Below are 14,786 nucleotides of genomic sequence, written 5' to 3' on the forward strand. Positions count from 1 at the left end.
ACACCCTTTGCCAAGGAAAGGTAATGGCATCGCCATAGGAAACAGTCTCTTCTGGAGAAGCTCCCCGCTCCCCTTCAGTGTCTTTGGTAAGCCCCACCCGACATCCCATCCAGTCAAAGCCCTAAGTCCCATCCAGATATTTGACACAGCTCACTCCAGCTTGGGGGACCCCCGTCTCTCCACAGCACATGCCAGGCACTCAGAGCTGCTCTCCCCGCCCTCTGTGGGACCTGGGGGTCTGGGTGTCCGTTCTCCCTTCCGAGGCCCTGCAGATGAGGTGCTTTCCCATGCTGGGCTTCTCTCAGAGGCTCAGGTCCCCACACCAGCAAAGCCATCTCCATCTGGTGTGTCGAAGCCCACCCTCCTGGCCACAAGCCCGCAGAGGACAGCTTGGGCTTGGCGCGCTGCCCCAGAGCTGCGCTGCACTCCAGGCCCCCCAGGCCCTGGCAGGAGGGAGGGGCCTGGAGACAGGTCCAGCCTGCGGAAAGTGGAGAGCTGTATTTTCCCCTTAATGTGACAGACACTTAAAGCAGAGAAGGGGACTCACAGCCCCTATAAAACAGTGGCCCTGTCTCCCAGGTCTTATTTTATTCCTGGTAACAGTCATAAAAGTGCCATTTATGGGGCCTCTTGTTTCTGGTTCCCCACTTGTACAGGGACATTCTATACAGGACGCTAACTAACCCACTTACTAAGTTCCAGGAGGTAGATGCCACACAGACCAGCCGTGGGGGGCGGGGCTTCCTGTCCACGCAAAAGCCAGGTGGGCAGAACCCACTCCCAGGACCCCAAACCACCCAAGGACAGTGGCCTACGTTCCCAGCAGCAGTGCTGCTGGCCAGGGAGTTCCTGGTGCCAGTGCAACGGAGGGTCTGGGGCTCTCTGGGGCCACACTAGGCGGGATGTTTCCCCGGACCCCACAGGGTTGCAGTCCCTGACAGGCAGGACAAGAGCACTCGAGAGCTCTCCATGTGAACTGGGGAACAGAACAACAGAGGCGTCTCATTCCTCACTGGCTCGCCCGGTCCACACAGTTACTGGCCTAGTGCTGGGGTGCCCATTCCCCGGTCAGATGCACCCACACCGCACAACACTGGACCCTGAGTGTCCTGGTGCAGGTGACCCCATCTCCCTTGGGCCGGTGGGCGGCAGAGGCCTCGAAGAAGAGGGGGCCCCTAGCAGGAAGCAGCGGGCCATTGGCCACAGGGGTCCCTCACTAGGAGGGGCCGAGTGGCCCCAGGGGGCTGCGGGAGGGGAAGGGAGGCTGCGCCAGGCATCAAGAACATGACGTGACACACACACTTACGCCCAGGTGGTGAGGACGGGCCAGAATGCCGGGCATTCAGGGAAAGCAGGGTCATGGGGCACGGCGATGCGGGCACAGCCCTCTCAGGAGATATGCAGGCGCTCAGAGCAAGACCAGCGCTGTCAGGCGTGGCGGTGAGGAGGGGGTGGGCAGGAGAAGTGGGCAGCGGTCGGAGGGGGACCTGAAAGTCTGTCTGGATGAGGGGTTCTGGGCTGCAGGTCACCCAGAAGGGCCTGTCTGGGGCAGGGGGTGTGCAGGCCTGGAGCCCAGGAAGATGCCTGCCCTGGAAAGCTTGCAGATGGAGAGTGGGGACAGGAAAGGGCTGGAGGCCCAGGGGAGACACCAAACACACAGCCAGCAGTGAGTGTAAAGCAGGCCGGCAGCGGGAAGCCCGCAGAGTGGTGTCAGCGAGAAGGGTCTCAGGCCCCAGGTTCCATTCCTTCTAGAAACCAGTTCCCCAGCTGGACCCACCCCAGCCCAGAGTCACGGCAGCACAGTCACCCCTGAGTGCCTGGACCCCACCGTTGGTCTGTCCTGCTGCCCAGTCAGGAGGCTGCTCAGGCCCAGCCAGGCCCTGAGGAAGGCAGAGCCAGGCCAAGGGTCTGGCCCAGGGGCCATCCGCATGCGAGCCTGTCCAGCCTGAGAGCTGCTCATGGCCTGTCGCCAAGGGCAGCTCAGGGCCCATTGACCTGGGCTGTGCTCCCTGGCGGTGGCTTAGCTACAAAAGGCGATAACCACCCACACCCACAGGCCGCGCTGGCTCAGGATGATGCCTCTGAGCCGCCTCGGGGGGCTGATGCATCGGCCAGAGCCCTAGCCCTGACTCTCCCGGCGCTCACCACCCTCCTGTAACTGCAGAACCAACCGACGCCACGCTCGTCAGCGTCCACGTGGACCCGCCACCATGTAAACACCACTCCTCCACTGCGCAGCCTCCAAGGCCCCGAGATACCTCCGCCGAGCACTCTCGGGGGCCTCCCAGCAGCTGAGACCCTCGGGGAGCTGCGGACCCTGCAGTCGCTCCGCCTCCAGCTTGACCTGAGGGTCCCTACGGCTGGCTATCTGGGGCAGAGACTCCACCACCTGCAGGTTTCACTGTCCTGTGCGAGCCACGGCCCTTCAGCGAAACAGCCAGCAGGATATGTCTGTACAGGAGGCCCTGGAATCACGTGGGTTTGCACCTCAGGCTCCACCTACACACGGGCTTTTTTCTATTGGGGGGGCGCGGTGCAAATCCCAGTTGATCAGGGAAGAGCTGGCGGTTTGGAATAGGCTGTGGGTACACGCGATTGTCGCCGGCGGGAGAGGCCAGCGTCCTGACGCCCGCGGTGTCCAGGGGCGACCCTACATTGAGAGTCATTCCAGGGTACTGGCTCACGCCCCGTGGGGCCAGCTAGGCGGAGCCTTCCTCCTCCGAGCTTCAGTTTCACTCTTCAGGCCTCTGGCTGCTTAGAGGAGGCCCCACATCAGCAGGACAGCCTCCTTCACTCCAGGCCCACTGATGGTGGGTGTGACCCACATCTGCTGAACACCTGCACGGCAACACCTGGGCCAGTGATGGCGTCCTTGGGACTGTGCCTCACCAAGTCCAACTGCCAGCACAAACGGAGCCCCCACACCTTCACACCCACCTGGGGGGATCCCTGAGGACCTCTCCTTCTCTGCCTTCCACCAGCACCTTCCAAGGACATGAATGACTCTCCTCTCCAGAACCGGGGGTTCCAGGGGTTCTGTGTCACATGTCACCTGTCAGCAGGCTGTGCACAGCCGATCACCCGCTCCTGCCTGGAAGTCTTCTGAGCCCCGTGGCCTCTGCCTTAATCTGGGCCTGTAGCCCCGGGCACATGAGGGGTTACCAGGCCTGCTGGGTGCCATGCACAAGCGTGTGGTAAGTGTGTGGCCAGTGTGGCCCAGGAGGAGGGGTGCCCTTGCCACTGGAGGACAAGGGCGTTCAGACCCCCTTCACTGCTCGCCCTTCACCTGCCTCTCCAAGCTGATCACTCCCATGGCCAAAGCGCCGTGACCCCCATTTACCTCTCAGCCCAGACCCTCCCCCCACACCAGACCCCTAAGTCCTGCTGATCCTCAACTAATCCACTCGTCTGTGCAAGGAACAAAATGCGACAAAAGCAAGCCGTGGGCCTGGCCTCGTCCCCTCGTCCCTTCCTCCCGCCTCCCTGCCTCCAGGGAAGGTCCACCCTCCACACAGGATCTGCCTCCTCTAGGGCACTTCCGTGCTGGCTCGGTGGCCACCTGCTCGGTCCCTCGTCCCCACTGGTCAGTCGCATGGACTTCCTGTCCGATCCCCAGACCCTGCTCACACCACTCCACAGCCTCCCCAAGCTCTAGGCCACCCAAGCTGCCCTGCCCTCCTTTCCAGCCTCCCCCTGCGTCTTGCCCCTATTCAAGGCCTCCCTCCGCCCTAACCTACCCCCGTCGAGGGGCCTCTCCCCTCTGCCAGGGCAGGCCTAGTTGTCGGGGCATGTTTATCCCTCAAGGTCAAAGGCGTGGAGGCAGGGTCAGCAGACCTTGCTCACCACTGTGGCCCCAGGCTCCTGTGAAGGTTTGTTGACCGACTGACTGACCGGCACTTGCAGAACTGAGCTCCCATCTGACCCCTGAACAGAGTGGTGGGTGAAGGTCCCTGAGCAAGAGCCCAGCCCAGGCCTTTGGGGCGCTGCCCACATTTCAGCTCCCACGGCAGCCACAGCCTGGCCCTCATGGGCTCCAACTCAAGCTCAGACACGGACCCTCCCCCTGGCCCCAAGCATATAGCTCAGCTCAGGCTAAAAGCCTGCAGGAAGCTTTGTCTCCTATGAGCTGGAGACGTGGTGAGGGGCCCTCAGGCCTGCCCTGCTCCACTCCCCCATGAGCAGTGCCAGCTCCCCCACATGAAGCACCCACATCCTCTGTCTTCCTGAGCACCCACCCCAGGTCCACACAGGCTCAAGCCACTGGCTCCAAGGCCAGCAGATGGACACTGGGGCTGCCCTCAGCCAGAAGTCCCTTCCCACATGTGCACATGTTAAGGGCTGCCCCACAGATGGCCAGGCTGGGACTTGCCAGGCTCCCACCGCCCCACAGAGCAGCCAGCCTCTCAGCCTCCGAGGTGCCTGCATCTCCCTTCACTCCCGCCTCCCAGCAATTGTCTGTCCATCAGCCTCCAGGGCAGGCCTCAGGCAGGTCTCTGCACCCCACTTCCCCCATGCTGAGAAGGGACAGCTAAGTGAGGAGACGGAAGCACCCTGCAGGATGTGCGCACAAGGACTCTGCAGTTAGCCTGATGGGAGCTGGGAAGAGGCCACTGGCCCTTAGGACTGAAGGTGACCAGGACTAAACGGGGCCAAGTTCAGGGCCGAGGTGCCTCCTATGAGCAGCATCTTTGACAACAGTGATGGTGTCATACCCACTTCCAGACACCTGCCAGCACTGAGCACCTTTAATTCTGCAACAGCCCAGAAGGGAGGTTGCATTATCCCTACTATATGATTGTCACAGTTTCACTCACTAAAGGCCTGCCTAATTCCAGCCAACTCCACAAGAAGGAAAGTCTCAAAGATCAGTCAGAGACAGTGGAACAGATTCCAGACAACCCCCACCCCCACCCCCACCCCATGGGTGGGCAAGCACCCGGCAGCCCAGGGGCTCAGCCAGCCCAGATCTGGGCTTGGGAGCTTCGGCCCAGAGGTGGGAGCCACGTGGCCGTGGGCTCCTTGCTTTCTGGGCCTCCATCCACTAGAAACCCTACACAGCCTCAAGCCCGGGGGGCTAGGAGAGGCCTTGGAGGAGGCTGGGGGCTGTCAGACCATCCATCCAGACCACCTGCCCCTCCAGAGCCCCCTCCTCACTTCCTCCTTTGAGTCCCCAAAGACTGCTGTCCTGCTGGAGTGACTGCCCGGAGAAGAGGCAAAGAATGAGCAGGCTGGACCCGCCAGCCGTCGTGGGGCGCCGTGGACACGCAGGGCCTCACTGAGCTCTGTCCATGAGCTGCGGGCGTTCAACGCTGCCTCTGTCTGGTCGTCTCCGTGTGCCCAGGCACAGCCGAGTGCATAACTGTTTGTCAAACGAATGAATGACCTGAAAGCATTGCTGTGAAAGTTAATCTTGTCACAGGAAAAGTTTCCAAGAAAAGCGATATACGGGCAGGGAACCAGCACCAACCGACTCAAAGTACCCAGCTCAGCACATGGCACAGGGGAGGCCCAGGAAACATCAGGCAATGGCTGTTGTTGTTCTTGTTATTATTATTTATTATTATTATTATTATTATTATTATTATTATTATTTTCTGGTGGCTTCAATCACCAACCTCAAAGACCAATGGAGCAGCCTAAAATTGTGGGCCTCTTTCAAAATGAAGGGGCCGGGGCGGAGGGTGGCATTCAAAAGCTAAACACGAGGGTGCCCTCCCGTTGCCTGGGTGAGCGGGCTTGCCGGGGCCCAGGAGGGAGGCTGTGGGGAGTGAGGGGCTCTGAGGACAGAAAGTCCTGCACTGCAGGTCGGTCAGAACGGGGGGGCGTCATGCTTCCTGAGGAAGAAAAGGGGGATATGGATAGCTATGCTTATTTGCTTATATTTTCAAAGAAATGATGAGAACGTAAGCTGAAAATGAGTTTGAAATAGTTACCTCTAGGGATAGAGAGAAAGCAGGTTGGAGGGATGAGAGGGGGAAGACACCTATGAAGCCTTTTAGTCATACAGTCTTGACATTGGGACTATGTGAAGGTCTTACACAATAAAAAAATTTTAAATAAAAAGGGAGAACATCAATCCACAACAATTTAAAGCAATCTGGAGTTAATCCGCTGACCTGACAGAAATAAGACCCACTCCAAGCAATTGCAACTCCCAGTACTTTTATGCGTGTGCTGAGTAAGACGTGTGCTAAGGACCAACAAAAAAGCCGCACCGAGAAATCTTAAGGAGCACCTGGGGATCTGACTGCTAATAGAAATACTGGTATCATTATCGGGAAATTATTACAGGTATATTGTAGGATGAATCATGTAAATAATTATGTTGATGTCATTAGGAAACAAGATTTTTTAGCATAAGAGGAAAAAAGATGAAATTGCAAATCACAAAATGAAGTTTGAAACTGTAATCTTAATAAACCATTGGAAAATGAAATTAAGAAAACAATTCCATTTACAGTAGCATTGGAAAGAATAAAATACTCAGGAATTAACTTAACCAAGGCAGTGCAGGGCTGGTACACTGGACTGTACAAAACAGTGCTGAAAGGAAGTAAAGACCCAAATAAATGGGAGGACATCTTGTGTTCTTGGATTGAAAGACTTAATGTTCTTTTTAAGATGATGATACTCTCCAAATTGATCTGATTCAGTGCAATCCCTTTCAGAATCCCAGCTGACTTTTCTGTACACATTGACAAGCTGATTCTAAAATTCTTGTGGAATTGCAAGGGACACAGAACAGCCAAAACGATCCTAAAAAAGGAGAAAAAAGCTGAAAGACTCCTTCTCCCAGATTTCAAAACTTCCTACAAAGCCACGGTGACCAAGGCAGTGTGGCCTTGGCACAAGGACAGACATGGACATCTGGGGGTTACAACGAGGTTCAGCAGTGGGACGCAAGTCTGTAGTCAACTGGTTTTAGACAAGGGTGCTAAGACCAGTTGAGGGGTAAAGGATAGTCTTAACAAGTGGTGCTGGGACAACCAGACATCCACATGTGGAAGAGGGGAGCTGGAGCCTTACCTCACACCACATACAAAAATGAACTCAAAATAGACCAAAGACCATGTAAGAACCAAAACTATACATGCTTAGGAAAAAAACACCAGGGTAAATCTCCATTGTCTCGAGTTTGTCAGTGGTTTCTTAGATGTGATACCAAAAGCACCAGCAACAATAAGAAAAGAAGATAAAGTGGGCTTCATCAAAGTTAGCAGCTTTTCTGTCTCCAAGGACACCATTAACAATATGAAAACTCAAAGAGGGGAAGAAAATAATTTCAAATCATGTATCTGCTAAAAACCTTGAGTCTCAAATACATAAGTAACTCTCAGCTTGTAAATAGATATATTAAGAACTATTAAAACTCCATTTAAAAAAGTAAATAACTCAATTTAAAAATGAGCAAATGATCTGAAGAGACATTTCTTCAAGGAACATATACAAATGGCCAGGAAGCACATGAAAAGATGCTGGGTGTCATTAGTCATTAGGGAAACGCAAACCAAAACCACACTGAGATATCGTTTCACAGCCAGTAAGATGGCTGGAATCCAAACGTCAGGTAATCACAAGTGCTGACAAGGATGTGGAGAAACCGGAACCCTCAGACGCTGCTGCTGGTGGGGACGTAGAAGGGGCGGCCACTTTCATATACAGTCTGGCAGGTCCTCAGATGGTTAAACAGAGTTACCACATGGCCCAGCCACTCCACTCCTGGGTGTCTACACAAAAGAACTGAACACATCTGTCCAGACAAACACGTGTGTACAAGCATTCACGGCCGCATCTCTCACAACAGCCCGACCTGGGAACAACCCACGTGTCCGTCCACAGATGAATGAATAAATAAGACGTGTTGTAGCTACACGGTGGACTGTGGTCAGACAATGAAGAGGAGTGAATTCTGGTTCATGTCACAGCATGGAGCCCCACAAGGAGAGGAGAAAGTACAGAAGAAAATATTTGAAGAAATAGTGGCCTAACACTTCCAAAACATGCTAAAAGGAATATTTATGGATTCAAGAAGCTCAGTAACTCTAAAGTTACTGAGAAACCCAAAAGAAATCCATGCTCATAAATTTTATTATCAAACTATGGAGAACCACAGACAAAGAAAAACCTAGAAAGCAGCCAGAGAGAAACGCTAATTACATGTAGGGAAAGAAGAATCAGAAAGTATGGATTTCTCACCACAGACCATGGAAACAAGAAGGCAGTTAAGTGCAGACAAACTGTCAACCCAGAATTCTATGTCCAACAAAAATCCTTTAGAAATTAAGACAAAATGAAGACATTCTCAGAGGAAGGGGGACTAAGAGCATTTGTCACCAGCACACCTGCCCTAAAAGAAATGGTAAAGGGGTCTTCAGGCAGGATGAGTGACACCAGCAGGAAACTGGAACTCTAGGAATGAAGTGATAGGTATCATAAATATGTGGCTAAAATCCTATTTTTCCTTCTTATTTATTTGAAATATATATGATGGCTGAGAGCAAAAATTATAAGGTCCTCTGGGGGAATTTTAAATGCATGTAAATGTGATAATGAGACAACTATTCTTTTTTTTTTTTTAATTGGGGAATTGGGGAGATGGGAACAGTGCTGGGGAATTGGGGGAAGGGGAACAGACAAGTTGCTGTCGTTTTGTTCTTCAGTCTAGTTGTGGAGGACGTTGCTTCACTGGCCCAAGTTGGCACCATCATTGCGCTCTTCCTGGGCGAGGCAGAGCAGTCGCCAGCTTCTGGACAGCCACTCACAGCGGCTGCTGGCCGCTCACGCTGGCTGCTGGCTACACACGGTAGCCCATGGCAACCCACTGCAGCAGGGGCTGCAGCCTACACCGTTGCCGGTGACTCACGGCAGCCCAGCTCCAGGTTGAGCTGTTGTTCAGCATCTTAGCTGTAGAGGGCAGTGTCACTGGCCCTCATATGTGGGATCCGAACCGGGGCCCTCTGGCGTCCCAAGCCATCTTTTAACCATCGCGCCACTCAGCCGGCCCGAGACAACTATTCTTATGAAAGGAAGGGTAACGGTGGTTTGGGTGCTAAGTTTTCTAAGTCCACTTGAAGAGGCAAAATATTAATTCTAAAAAGACTGCAACAAGTTCCGTATGTACATTGTAGTCTCCAGAGCAATTGCTAAAAAATTATTAGACAAGAAGACACAGGAAAAATTAAACAACACCAATAGAGTGGTATGCTTAAAAAAAAAAAAAAACTCACAAAGAAACAGGAATTAGAAAAGAAAGGCCCAGAAATGAGATGAGCAGGCAGGTATAATACACTGATGGACCCGAATCCAGGTATGTAAATAATTATACTAAAGGTCAACAGACTCTAAACCATCATGTAAAAGACAGAAATCCTTACACTGGAATAAGAAAAATCCAACAACAAATCCACCCTAAATATAACAATACAGGTACATTAAAAGTTAAAGGATATGAAAGGATATACGATGGAAACACTAATGAAGAGAAAGCTGAGGTAGCTATAATAAGATCAGATGGATATTTCTAGGGGTAAATAGATCACATAATGATAAAAGGGGCAATTCATCAAGGAGACATAAAAACCTGAATGTGTATTCACCTAACAAGAGACCTTCAAAATACATGAAGCAAAAACTGACAGAACTGAAAGCTGAAATAACAAGCCCACAGTTACAGCTGGGACCTCAATGGTCCTCTCGGTATCAACAGAGCAGAAGACAGATGACCAGCCAGGAGATGGGAGAGCTGAAGGGTGCCCCCCACCCACGGCCCACAGGACGTGATGGACCCCTCCATCCCACAAGAGCAGGACATGTGTCCCTTCCAAGGGCGCATGGGGCCTTCTGCAGAGACGCCAGATCCTGGGTTAGAAAAGCAACCTAACAGATTTAAAAGAATTAAACTTATATAGTGTTCTTGACCACAGTGGAGTTAAACTAGAAACCAGTAACACAAAGATTCTTTAAAACCCTAGGTGCTTAGAAGTTAATGCATTTCTAAATAATCCATGGATCAAAGAAGGAGTCTCAGGGGAGATTAGAAAATATTTTGGACTCAATGAAAACAAAACTTTTAAAATATTCCAGGAAGGAAAGTGTGGCTGTGGGTAGATGAAATCCTACTGATGAAATGTGGATAATTGTTGAATCTGAGTGATGGCTACAGGGAGCTGATCTTACTCTTCTCTGTATTTTTGTGTATGTTTGAAATATTTTGTAATAAAGGGTTTTTAAAGCTATTACAACAAAACAGCCTCAATACCTGAACAAATGGAAGAGGGACAAAGACAGGTCACAAAAAAAGAAAACCACACATGACCAGTATTCATTAAGTGCCCAGTGTCTCAGTGTCTGCAGAAATGCAGACCTCAGCCCGTGGATGTGCCCGTGGGAAGTGGTGCCCTGCTGGCCACATTTACCCAGCAACCTGCCTTCAATGCAGAAACCCGCGTCTGTTCTCTCTGGAAGAGGGGATCAAAGCCCAAACAAGAGTCCACACCACACGTGAACCCAGGTGGTCCTTCACCCAGGCCTCACAATGCGAGGTGCGTGACCATCACCACTTGTGTTACATCTTTTGTGACGACACACAATGACCACCATGCACCGTGGGGTGGAAAAGCAGCACCAATGTGTGTGTTTTCAAAAAGCAGAAAACGAGCTAAGAGGAAATGGGCAAGCTGTGTGCTATGGGATTATGGGAGATGTTTCGGTCTCTTTGCACTTTTTCATGAATGTGTGCTGCTTCTATCATCAGAAGTGTGACCTGTCTACCGACACCACGATGGGGATTCTCTCCAAGCCCCAAGGCAGGGCTTGGCCAGGTCAGCAGGGAGCCCACGTGCCATCCTTGCACACACCAGGGCACCCTCATTTCAGGCGGGTGTGCAACCCCAGGCTTCTCTGCTTACACCTGAGCTGTTCCCAGATCCCCACACTCACCTGTGCCACCTGCAGCCTGATGACAGAGAGGCACCTGGGTAGGGGGTGGGGAGGCCTCCAGGGGACAAGCAAGGGCGTCTGCACAGGAGCCTGAAGAGTGAGGCAGCCCCCAGGACCTACCTCGAGTATTTGATGCCAGGAGAAATCAACAAAATTCTTTTCAGCTTTTACCGTGAAATGCAACAAACAGTAAAATGCCAGTGGAGAACATTTTCCTTCATTTAAATTTTCTGTCATCGGGAGAGAGATCCAAGATGGCAGAGCAGATAAACACTGCCTGCCTCATCCCGTGGCCACATAAAATTACCACCAAATTATAGAAAAAGCAACCTGGAGAACCAGCGGGAGCCTGGCTGAACGCAAGTTCGATAACTAAGGGTATAAGGAAGACCCTACATAGCCACTGGTAGGAGGACCAGAGACGCGGAACAGACCCCAATCCTCCGTGTGGTGGTTGAAAATCAGGGGGGATATCTCAGCCGCGGAGGTTTCTCCAGAAGAGAGAAGGACCCCAGCCCCACACACCAGGCTCCCCAGCCCAGGGTACTGTTGCCAGAAAGAGGGGCCCCCACAACACTTGGCTGGGAGAAACAGGAGGGACTTCTACCATCCCGGTGGGATGGAAGGCGGTGGGAAACCCAGCCGTCCTCTTAAACGGACCGCACACAGACTCACTCACTCACAGGCGCTCACCTGGGGCTCCAGCAGAGGGCCGGTGACTTGGGGGCTTTCGGAGAGGTACGGGGAGCAGGTTGAGATGTGTGACTTAGAGACCGGGGCTGGAGGACGGTCAGCATTTTCCCTGTGAGGAAGCCTCCTCTTCCCGGGAGGCCAGCAAGCGGGCACCATCTTTCCTGTGTTGAGCCTGCCCCCTAGGCTTACACCCAAACCCTGAATCTGATTGGCCTGGTGAGCTCTGCTGTTCCACTTTGCTGACTCATTGAGACCCCACCTCCCCACACCCCCCATACTGCAGGAGGCGGTATCTGCAGGAAGTTTTATCTGCTGCTGAACCTTAGGGGAGCCAGCAGCCAGCAGCTGGCCTCAGAGTGTCCTGGCTTTTTGCGGAGCTACCCCAGGCCCAGTACTGGTGGAAGATGTCCTCGATTCTCAGCATGGCCTCTCCCATGCACCTTCGGGTTTAGCACAGACAGCGAACAGCCATTGATTGCTTTGTAGCTCCTACCAGGTAGTCCATGTCAGGTTGCAGTCAGTGAGTGACCTGGGCCTGCACCAGAGCCCCTCCCAAAAAAACCCAGGACCAACATACATGGAGGTTGTCTTCAGGCCACAGCAGAGCACCACCCAATTGGCCCCACAAGTGGCACACCCAAAGGGTGGTCTCAACAGGCACCAGAGCCCGCTGGGGTGATTCCCACTCAGTGGGGTAAGCCCTCAGCCCAGCAGCCCGTAAGCTGTGGACATGGCCAAACCCCACAGCCAATCAGCCTGAGGGTCGGTCCCACCCACTGATGTGCCAACAGCAATCAAGGCTCAACTATAACAGGAGGGCACACACAACCCACACAAGGGACATTCCTGGAGCACCCAGTGCAGGTGACCAGGGAGATTGTGCCACTGAGCCCCACAGGACACCTACTATATAAGGCCACCCAGCAAGAGATGTAGCAGATCTACCTAACACATAGAAACAAGCAGAGAGGCAGCCAAGATGAGAAAACAGAGAAATGCATCCCAAATGAAAAAACAGGAGAAAACTCTAGAAAAATAACAATGAAATGGAGGCAAGCCGCCTACCAGAGACAGAGTTCAAAACACTTATAAAGATGCTCAAGGAACTTAGTGAGAACTTCAAAAAAGAGATAACAAGCACAAAAAAGGACATAGGAACCATACAAAAGAAACAGTGAGAAATGAAGAATACAATAAGTGAAATGAAGAATGCACTAGAAGAAATCAGCAGCAGACTAGATAAAGCAGAGGATTGAATCAGCAATTTGGAAGACAAGGTAGTAAAAAACACCCAACTGAAACAGCAAAAGGAAAACAGAATTTTTTTTAAAATTAGGATAGTTTAAGGGACCTCTGGGACAACATCAAGTGTAACAGTATTCACATTATAGGGTCATCAGAAGGAGAAGAGAGAAAGCAAAAGATTGAGAACCTGTTTGAAGAAATAACAACAGAAAACTTTCCTAACCTGGTGAAGGAAATAGACATACAAGTCCAGGAAGCACAGAGTCCCAAACAAGATGAACCCAAACAGGCCCATACCAAGATACATTGTAATTAGAATGGCAAAGCTTAAAGACAAAGAGAGAATCCTAAAAGCAGCAAGAGAAAAACAACTAGTAACTTATCAGGGAGCTCCCATAAGATTGTCAGGTGATTTCTCAACAGAAACTTTGCAGGCCAGAAGGGATTGGCACAAAATATTCAAAGTGATGAAAAGCAAGGACCTACAACCAAGATTACTCTACCCAGCAAGGCTATCATTTAGAATTGAAGGATAGATAAAGAGCTTCCCAGACAAGAAAAAGCTAAAGAAATTCATCACCACCAAACAAATATTACAAGGAATGTTGACAGACTTCTTTAAGATGGAAAAAAAGAAGAACAAAATTATGAATGATAAAATGGCAATAGCTACATATCTATCAACAATTACTTTCAATGTAAATGGATTAAATGCTCTAATCAAAAGACATAGGGTGGCTGAATGGATAAGAAAACAAAACCCTTACATACGCTGCCTACAAGAGACACACTTCAGATTGAAAGACACACAGAAGAAAGTAAAAGGATGAAAAAAGTTATTTCATGAAAATGAAAATGGGGGGGTAGGGGGAAGTTGGGGTAGCAGTACTGATACCAGACAAAACTAACTTTAAAACAAAGGCTATAACAAGAGACAAAGAAGGACCCAGTAATCTCACTTCAGGGTATTTATCTAAAGAAACCCAAAATGCTACTTTGAGGGAACATGTGCATCCCTATGTTCACTGCAACATTGTTACCAGTGGCCAAGACATGGAGGCAGCCAGGGTGTCCTTTGATGGAAGAATGGATAAAGAGGAGGTGGTACATATACACAGTGTAATATTGCTCGGCCAGGGAAGGGAATGGGGTCTCGCCATCTGCAGCACCATGGATGGACCTGGAGGGTGTTGTGCTGAGTGGAGTGTCCGACAGAGAAAGACAGATGCAGTGTGCTTTCACTTATATGTGGAATCTAAAGAACAAAATAAACAAACAAAACAGAAACAAACTCATAGATACAGAGAACATTTTGATGGTTGCCAGACAGGAAGGGGGTTGTGGCTGTGGGTGAAAAATGGTGAAGGGATTAAGAAGTACAAATTGATAGTTACAAAGTAGTCATGAGGATGTAAAGTAAATCACAGGGAATATAGTCAATAATATGGTGATAACTATGTATAGTGCCAGTTGGGTACTAGTCAGGGGGATCGCTTCTAAAATTATGTAAATATCTAACCACTATGCTGTACACCTGAAATTAATATAAAATAACATTGAATATCAACTGTAATTGAAAAAATTTTAAAGGGGAAAAGGGGAAGGGGAATAAGAGGTCCAAATTTCCAGGTATAAAACAAATAAGTTATGGGGATGTAACATACAGCATGGGGAGTATAGTCAATAATATTGCAATAGCGTGGGACGTGTCAGATGGTTGCTGGACTTATGGTGATCACTTCTTTAGGTATACAAATGTTGAACAACTATGGTGTACCTCTGAAACTGATGCAATATTGTATATTATTTTAAATTTATTTAAATTATTTTATTTATGTATTTAAATTTATTTAATTATTTATTTAAATTATTTTAAATAAAAATCTTTTTTAGAATTCTGTCAGCATTAA

Source organism: Hipposideros armiger, unplaced genomic scaffold (assembly GCF_001890085.2).
Source record: "Hipposideros armiger isolate ML-2016 unplaced genomic scaffold, ASM189008v1 scaffold_282, whole genome shotgun sequence".
NCBI classification, from domain to species: domain Eukaryota; kingdom Metazoa; phylum Chordata; class Mammalia; order Chiroptera; family Hipposideridae; genus Hipposideros; species Hipposideros armiger.